Source organism: Acartia tonsa, chromosome 3 (assembly GCF_053477335.1).
Source record: "Acartia tonsa isolate MP-2025a chromosome 3, ASM5347733v1, whole genome shotgun sequence".
Classification (NCBI taxonomy): domain Eukaryota; kingdom Metazoa; phylum Arthropoda; class Copepoda; order Calanoida; family Acartiidae; genus Acartia; species Acartia tonsa.
This window is the reverse complement of record NC_137262.1, coordinates 7378802-7388869: the sequence shown is the minus strand read 5'-3', so window position 1 is coordinate 7388869 and position 10068 is coordinate 7378802. Positions and strand designations below refer to the sequence as shown.

The following is a 10068-nucleotide window of genomic DNA, read 5'->3' as shown; positions in this document are numbered from 1 at the left end:
TATGTTTACTAGGGTTGCCGTGTTCAATAAATTTACAAAAAAAATATATAAGAAGATTTTTAAAATTTTTAAAAATGTAATTTAAAAGTTTTTTACTACAAAAATTAATTCTCAAATATTATTTGTAATGACTCAATCTGAAATTATTTATTTTTTTAGATTTTCAGATTTTTACAATTTTGAAAAGATTGTTTTAGATTTATTTCTTATTGATAAAGATCCATTTAATTTAAGAAAAAGTGTTTTGAAAATTTATATTAAAATGTAGCACAACTGTCGACGCACGACCGTAACTTGTAATTTGGACACCCTGCTCCACACTGCATTTTCAAGTCAGTATCGTGAGAACTATAGGCCTAGGAGGAGCCTGTATTTCTAGCTTGTCAATATTTTTGACAAGTTTTCATATTTGTGATTCTTAGCCGCTTAGCTCAAAAAGTGATCTAGGAGTGATAATAAACTTTTTAATAACTTAAAAAGACTTGTGATTTTGTTATAAAGTATGTAAAAATATCTCTTTTTAAAGGTAAGAACAACATTTTTTCAAAAACATAAGTTTGACTTTTTCAAAAAATTAAAACATCAATATTAGATTAGTTTTTAATAGGAATATAGCCTGTGTCATTACAAAATTAGAATTAAAATATATATTAATAATTATGAATAAGTCAAAAAAATGAAATTCTATCGAAATTATTTTTTGATCTTTGATCTTGAAAAGTTTGTGAATCATCTGAATTTACAAAACAAATGCACAAAATAAAAGTTTTAAAACCCTAGACCCAATATCAGCTTTGTTTTGTTACTGATTCTTTGTTTTAGATTATCTTGAACTAAATTAAGAATATTGCAGAAATAACATTTTTAAGATAAATATTAAATATTAAAGAAATATTTCTATGTCCAGCTGCAAAATTATTTGCAGAAGATAAAAATAAATAAAATTTTACACTTGATATTGTCTTAGATATAAAAAAATTTAATTGTAGCTTTTGGAAATATTTTATAGAAAAGGCAAAAAGAAAAATGATTCTTATTTTATTAATTTGATAAGCAAAAGAAGCATTGGAAATAATATATTTACTACAGCCCATAAATATTTTGCTATGTTTGACGTTGCATTCATCAAAATAGAGTCTTTTTCTGCACAAAGATAAGAGTTAGGGGACCCAATTCTAATAGAATTTTAATGATGTTCCTATAATTTTTGCTACAATTTCCATATATCTTCTATACATATTCTAATGAAAATAAGCATTTTCATAGCTAAAAAAATTCAAGAGTTAAGACCCTAAATTTCTCTGCAAAAATAATCTTTTATAGAGCAAACAGAGAATTTTTGATTGGACGTAAATGAATTGGAGGGGGGGTCTATCCCACTCAATATTGGGAAGGTATATTTTTATAGACTCGCAGTGTGTATTTTTTGCAAAAGGTAATAAAGTTTGCTGATTGATAATATTTTTTTCAAAGGAATGAATAGCAAACTTATAAAAGTTCATTAATTTTCAATTTTAAACTCTTAGATTTTTTGGTGTTTTTGAATCAATTTAAAACTTTTGATTGTATTGATAAGTTTCTTTTTAGCCATGCAAAATTTTGGCCATAATGTTGATTTTCAAATCAGTAAAATTATCCTTTACAAGATCATGTCGATATTAAGTTATTAATGACAACTTCTTTTATATTGTTATACAGTCAAAACAAACCATGCAAAATGTAAATAAACGAATAGCATATTCTTCAAATTATAAAAAATTAAGGATAATGATAAATTGTTTGAATTAATGACAAATGAATTGGTCTATATTAACCCAGAGAGAGAGAGAGGGGTTAATGGGCCGTTTATTACACTAGTCCCCAAAGTTTATTAAATTGATTGTCCTTACGTTTCAACTACTAACTTTGTATATTAACATTGGGGATGTACATCAATATATCGGCCTTTGCCTTATCCCTTTAGATCCCTGATATTAGCCAGTTGAGTCTGACAATAAAGTAAAATACAGTACAATGAAAAGGCCTTGATATTTATGATAGAGAATGCTTAATTTATTATTTATAAACCTCTGATCTAAATTCCAAAATAAATATATCTGCACTGTTCACGAAACAACCTGAGGTGGATTCTTAAAAAAAATTTGCCCCACTAATCGCTTATTGGGGCAATATTGTTTTGTAAAAAATCCTCCAAAATCACATAACAAATCTACAAAAACTAAATAAAATCTTATGTTAATTACCCTTCTATGATTTTGTTTAATTTTTGTAGATTTTTAATGTGATTTTGGTGGATTTTTCACGAAAACAATTTTGCCCCACTAAGCGATTAGTGGGGCAAATATTTTTTTAAGAATCCACCTCTGAAAACTTTTAAAATTCATGTTAAATTTAATATCTAAGCTGCATTGAAAATTGTTAAAAACACATGCAGCTAATAAAGAAATTAAAAATTAATGCAATAAAATTAGTTCAATGTCATTTTATTTTGTTTGTTTTTAATTAAGCTTTATTTTAACTAAAAAATATGAGAATTAAATTCTACACAACAAGCACGATTATGCTGAAACACTAGAACTAGCGGAAATACTCTAGAAATATAGTAGCTGAGCTTCTAAAAATATGTAACATGCAACCAACCTAATTTGTTAAAATGAGCGTAAATTAATTAAAAAGGAAATTATTAACCACAAGAAAATATTTTCCCTTAAAATGTACCTAGTCAACGATAATTTTTCCAGTATAACTTTAAAACTGATTTTGTTCGCTTGGGCCTTCTGTCCCTCAGGTCTAACAAAACTGGTATTTTCACTTTACTATCCGCGGAAATATGTCTTTAATACGATGCGATAAATAACTATTATGTTTTTTAGCTAATATAAATTTTAAATAAAATTATTTTCTCTCTCTCATTATTATACCTTTGCTTTTCACCCTCTTACACAAAATCTCCCTCTCACACACAGAAATCTCTCTCATAAATATCTTTTTTGACACAAACCCACACAAAATCACACACACATACACACACAGAAAATCATAATATCTTTGTTACCCCCACTCACACACACACGCACACAATCTTGTTAATTTTTGAATTTCTCCCTTATTTTCTTGAGATTTTTGTAAATTTATTTGCAACCTTGGGGTTGATGTTTTGCAAGTGCAAATAAGGGGGGGGGTGAGGTTTTGCAACAATTTGCACGATATTCTGCCATATATGTGTGAATTGGCGTTAGCTTTTTGTCAGTACAATGTTTTAAGTAGCGCAGCTACTTGATTTGTAAACCATTTGGCTATAAAAGGAAAAAATTTTTACCCTTATATATTTCATAATAATTTTAAGTTGGGATGTTTTTCTGATTTTTATGATTATCAACTAACAAGAATTTAACAGGCGGAAAAATAGAAAGCTAGGTTGGGAAAAGTATTTAATATTTGTCACGTATGTTTTCCTAATAATGGATGTTGCCATTCTTGTTCAGTGCACTTTTTCTGAAATCTTTGAACATGTGGGTGCTTGTTTTTATATATTTTTGACATGTGTATGTATACTAAATTGTTTAAAATGATTTTTGTTTCACAATAGACAATCAATATACCAGTAGATTTTACTTGGAATAAATTTAGATAAATCTAATGTTTATACATTTTATTTGTCCTTTTCTACAATAATTATAACAGGGAAATAGGTATTAGGTATGGCACATGAGATACATTTTTTTTGCCTTTATAACTATTTTTAGTGGATGCTGTGAGTATTGGTGCAAAAAATATGACGTAACAAAAAAAATTAGCCAATGAGAGGCCACTATAAATTTTACCATTGGTCAATAACGGCCTCTCATTGGCTAATTTTTTTTGTTACGTCATATTTTTTGCACCAATACTCACAGGATCTTTTTAGTGCAATTTTTTCATCTATTATGAATTCAGATTTACACATAATAATCAAATTAATTTGACAGGTTTACAAAATAATTAAAATTATCATCAAGGTGCTCTGTATTTGAAGAGGTTAGCGGGGGCAGTAAATAGCCTAAACCCTTCACGAGAGCTATGCGAAAAAACCTTACTTCTTTACATAAAAGAATGGTTTTTAAAAAGAAACCTTTGTGTGTATAAATTCTAGACAGACGGACATTATGAACAATAGAATAACTGCTTAATTGACAAGAAAAGTAAAGTACAGAATAGCAATCCTGGAAAACTTTAGATTCTACACTGAAGGGCTTTCCCCACACACTCACACACACACAAACACACACACACAGTAACATGCTTATATACTTTATACTTTGTGAAGAACATGAGTAATTGAAATTCAGTGAACGTAAACCTTCACTACTGCCCGGGCTTCATAGGTTGGGCTACTGAAAACCCATTAAAACTATTAGGTTAAAGTAAAACAATTTACTCTCTTTGATAATAACGACTTTGTTTTTTACTTTTAGTCATTTTTTCGTATTTATGAAAAATCTATGGATTTCAGTCGGTAGAGCCTTAACTGTAATTTTTTAGAAAACTAAAGCTTTATCAATAAAAACTGTTACCTGCTGTAGATATTCTTTATTTGATTTAATATTTATGATTTTTTTAATTTAAAGAAATTTCGTAGCAAAACCGTTTTAAAGTTGCTGACTTTGATATATATTCTGTAAAGTAGGTAGATTCTGATATAGGCAGGTCAACTTTTAAAACCGCAAACAAGCCTGTTTTCAATAGGCAAAATACTAGTTGCTTTGCCCTTAGCCTCTAGGGTAGGTATGTGGAAGTTAAAAAAATAGTCTAAACCCATCTCAAGACATATATAAAGCTTACTGAAGAGTGCTACGCATTTGTACATTTTTTTTCCGAGATCTTAAGCTTCTGACAAAAAAACCCTTAGTGCACTATATTATATGGTAAACCTATGAAATAAGATCTAAAAGATTTTGAATGAGACAAGAGCAGTAAATTTAATAAAATTCGATTGAAAACTTAAATTTAACATCTTTTGTGTTTACATTTTAAAACTCAGTAAAAAAATCAAGGAAAAAACGGTATTTAAGTGTTCCTTGAAAGGACAAACCTACCAACTTTATATAGCATGCAGGTTTATTGCTAAAAATGTATTTGCTTAAATAGCTGAAGTCTAAAAACACATACATAGAAGGGGAGATTGTATCATAATAAAACATACACTTGACAAAATATCTTATTGACAACAACCCACAGCTTAGGAAGAAAACAAACTTATTTAATTAACTAAAAAGGGACTTTTTTGTTGTTTAAAAGTTTGGACCGCACACTTAAAATATTCCCCCAAATTGTAGCATCAAAGCTTTTCTACAATGAGTTATGTCTGTAAGTTTGTTGCGCATTCTAAATGTATGAATCTTTATTGCTACGCTACATTTCGACCTAATAATCCTTGTTAATTATTAAAATGGAACACGTACACAATTGGATCTCCTCCTGTCTATTTGAATTGATAAATAATTCTGTAGCTCAAGTATATTTATCATTTATTTTAACATTTTAATTGTCCACTTGACCTTTCTGGTATTATTTATTTTTTTTGAGAGAAATTTAAGGTCCTTAAATGGATTTATAATTACTTGGATTTACAAGATTATCATGTACTCTAATAAAGTGAATCTTGTATCTTGCTAAAATAACGTCAGTAATAACTTTGCAGTGATGGGGTGCGCACGTACCTCTCTTGAGCTCCTGTCTTTTGTTAGAGACTGAATTTTTTTAGTCTTTTTTTTATACAGTCAGCTTATAATGAAAATGGGCTGACAATTGTATAAGAACCTATTGGATTCTGAAGAATTCTAAGAAAAAAACATCATGAAGATCAGAACATCTTACCAGCTCAGTGAAAGCCAACCAGAAATTTAAAATATGACAAAAAATCCTTTTACATGGATTTTTGTTTTGTTTGATAAACATGTGTATTCATTTTCATCTCCCCCTTTCAACATCTTCGTCCTGCCTACCCCTCGCCTTCCCTTTTTCTTCTCCCAGAACATCAGGCAAGTTGACCCTAAAGGCAAACATATGTTATCACCTCACTTCATACTTCACCCCCAGCTCCTCCACCTTCTACAATCTACATCTACTACAATTTCAAACTGAACCACAATAGGCATATCAGAGACAAAACAAATAAACTTTGGGGATATTTATTTGTTTCAGTTATTACTCCTGACCTGTCAGTAAAATCCCTTGGTTGCTCTGCCAGGCTTTGTCCATTTTCTTATGAGCAAAGGCATTTTTAATTAAATGTTTGCGTCGTGCTGTAGACGAACTGTCTTATACTAAGGCATTTTCAAGTTAATTTTTCGCCAAGTATTAATACAGAAGAATTCAGTATCCTGTACAAACTGTAAATATCCTCAATAGCAAAGCTGACGGTTTTACCCATCATTCTTTCCGTGGAATCATGATTACATCAATTGAAAGAACATATCTGAGAGAAGAATAACATCAATATATTCAACTACAAATCTATATTATTTATTATCATGTTGATTATCATTATTATAATCTTATTATATATGCATTATACTATGTTATTATGGAGAGTAACATAGGCATATCATTATTTTCCAGTATTTAAATACTGATGACTGCCTTATTTATGGCAACATTTCGGCCCATTGTGCCCTAATTATCTTTGACCCAAAGAGGGTCACATGTCTTATGACAATAACTCATTTTGTATAACGAATTTTATCTCTTATCAAATGTAGTTAGCTTATTATTTATATTATTCTTTGACATGATTATGTTATTTTTATTTACATGTATGATATGTTTCTTTTAAGTAAAATTGTTCGTATTTTATTGTTATGATTTTTTTTCCATAAGTTGAATAAATCATTGAATAGAGCTAAAATAACGTCCTTCTCCTCTACTCCTAATGGATAAACAAACTGACTAATAAATGATGTCCATGTTAGCAACCTAAATTTACGAAGATTTTCCCCCTGTCATAATATCCACGTATATTCTATTTCGATCCTTAATACATAATACGTACTTATTATATTTTAAAAAATGGATAGTTTAATTTAATAAATATGATCAAACCAATTTAATCATGATATTCTACCGTGTTACTTTAATAAATTGGTGGCTAAGAAATAAAATGTTAATTGTGCTTTTGCATTGTTCAAAGGTTAATATTTTCTATTTTTTCTGTCTTTATAGATGAGCTTTCTATAGGACCTTATAAAAGGAAAAATGTGAAAGGAACGGAAATATGAATTATAATAGGCGTCAAAGAAACTTTTATGTGTCACATTAATCGAATTGCTCTTTATAACCTTCCGTAAAAGTTGAAATTATTAAAACATTATTTCTGATATCACCTTCCTCAGTCTTTTGTTCCTTAAATGGCGTTTCTCAGGATATTTTGAAAAGCTAGAAACCATGACTTTATCATTTTAGACACCATTTTAATTTTTTTCCCACCCCAGGACAATAATTTTGACAATAGTCTTTGTCATCAAAATAAAACATTAGTGAGGCACAGTAATGATATACCATACACCCAAAACAATAAGTGGTAAACCCAACTTTTTATTTTCATCAAACTGTAAAATAAAACAAGGACACATATGTACGGTAATAGTTGGATGGTCTTTAATTGTAAATAAAGGTAAAATATGTACTTTTATATAAAGGGATTTCAAAGTGTCTGTTGCTGATTCCTGTAACAGTTAGGTACAATTTAGTAAGCAAACCAACTATATAATCGTTAGCAGAAAGTCAATAAAGATCATCATAACACCGGAATAGCTTTGTTAAAAAATGTCTTTTTTTTATTTAATAAAAAAGCTTAATTACTTAACAGAAAGTGTATATTTATATAAATTATATACATACAAACATGTTATAATTATATATTTTGTAACATGTGATTTCTGTAATGAAAATTAATTGTTTCTGTGTATTGTATATACTTATGCTTAATATGTGTATGTGTGTAAAAACAAGAGAAAATTACAAACTAATTTATTTTTTATCTCAGTATGATACATTTTACATAAATAGAAGGTTCGATAGCGGCGATTAAGCCGCCATTTGCTTTAATGTTTTTCATTCGCCGTCTTTTGCGGCTGTACAAAAGCTTTCAATAATGTCTGTTTGGTAGCTTTTCATTTTAATTTGCGAGTGATCCGAAGTATAAAAAAAAGATGTTGTTCAATAGAGGGATTAATAAAACGCGGCTTGAAAATTGACATTCATTAGCTATCTCGCGGTTGCTTCATGGCGGCTTAGATGCGGCTGCCGAGCCATTGTTTGTTTATTGTATGTTTTGTATAATTAATTGTGTGTATCCTACTTTTTTTCATATGAAGATAAACCACTTAAAAAATTAAGTCATGGTGGTTTACCCTTCAATGAAAGCGAAACTTGAAGCAAAATATAATTTTTTTTCGGTCAACTTTCCAATGATTCGCTCAATTTGTTTTGCTTACAAATCATTTTTAAAAACTAATAGCTAATATTATTAGAAAATCCATGAAAAAAGTTTATCCCTTAAAAAAGCTTTTATCTTCTTAAATTTCATAAATTTCTCCTTTAATCCATCCTTGTACTTTTCACTGACATATTTTGTCACAATTTCATTCAGTTAAAAAATACAATTTTCAATTTTTAAGTAAAACTATTTAAGACAAATTTAGTTTCCATAGCGCAGTAATGATAAGTAGACAGCTTTCTGATGATAAAAAGAATAGTTAAGTATTATAAAGAATTTCTTTATGCAATAATAGATAAATTTATTCTGTTTTTGGCAGGTATTGTATATGAAAATTTTTGCATTTTTTGCATATTTTGTTCTTAATTTAAAATCCGCCAATTAATAAAGAATAGTCCATTTACTTAAGGTTCTATTACTCATACTTACTTATGAACCACCCCTCTTCATTTATCCCTGTGGGAGCACCTTTAAACTTTACTTAACCTAACCTAAACTATAATTAAGTGTTTTTACACACCCTAGTTATAAAGCAGCTGCGATTCAAACGAACCTTAAAACGTTAAATAAGCATTGAGATATGTTTAAAATTTCCTAAATTCATGCACTTGACCTTTCTTCTTAGTATAATATTATAATCCGATAAGCGCGCACAAATAATCCATACACTTGAACCATGTAATACTTAAAAATATGTTTAGATTTTCCTTCAATTTATAGACAATAAAATTGCTACTTAGACCTTAATAAATTAGTTTTAAAATATATTTAATCCATGCGTCCTTAGCCTTAAGGGATTATAATTTAGGGAATAAGTTCTTGACTATCTTAACCCCCTTTAAAAATCCTGTAGTTCAATTAGACGAAAATTCAATAAGATATTTTATAAAAATAAAATAAGAAAATATTATTTGTTCTTTTTATTTTGATCAGTAGAAGAAGAAGGGCTAAACAATATTAAATAAAATACAGAAAGGAAAAAGAATTTAGAATAGTTTCTAGAAGCAAAGCTATTCTATAATTTGAAGCGTCCGATAGTAAACTTAACTAAGTAATGTTATTATATTTTGAATATTTGAATTAAGTAGTTTTTTTTAAACGTCTACCAATCGTTTTGGAAAAGTATTTTCAAATATTTATTTTTTTAAACCGATATGTTAGATTATTAATGTTATATGAATCTAATTCAAAACTATTGTAATCTAAAAATTAAACTTTCTTGTATCCTAATTTAAACCAAACAAATATTTTCAATATAATGTTTTATTATTACTGCGTTACTTATGGACATACATGTTGTATTTGACAGAGATTGAGAAATGTTATCAGAATATTTACACAGAATACAATTTTCTTATTCTACAGATGTAAAAAAGGAAAATATCTTTTGCTGGTGTAACATATTGTAAAAATGTGGTATATAATATTTTTGTTGAGAATATAAACAAGAATGATTACATCCATTTGTATTAAAGCACAAATTGAGTTTTTTTTTCAATCCTTTATAAAAAAAATTAACATTTACAAATAAATATAAAACTTCTAAAAAGCTTATGGGTAGACAAAGAGAATTATAAAGTAGTTGCTCTTTG

The 10068-nt window shown here is 28.3% G+C and overlaps 1 protein-coding gene across 2 annotated transcripts in view; it reads left to right on the top strand.

The window, feature by feature from the left end:
• Positions 1-333: 333 nt before the first annotated feature.
• The window catches only part of LOC145313194 (uncharacterized), a 243398-nt gene continuing 233663 nt past the window's right edge, over positions 334-10068 (top strand). For both annotated transcript variants that reach the window (XM_080152485.1, XM_080152484.1), the window contains exon 1: positions 334-526. The gene's annotated coding sequence lies outside the window, so the exon portion shown is untranslated. The remainder of the gene's footprint in view (positions 527-10068) is intronic.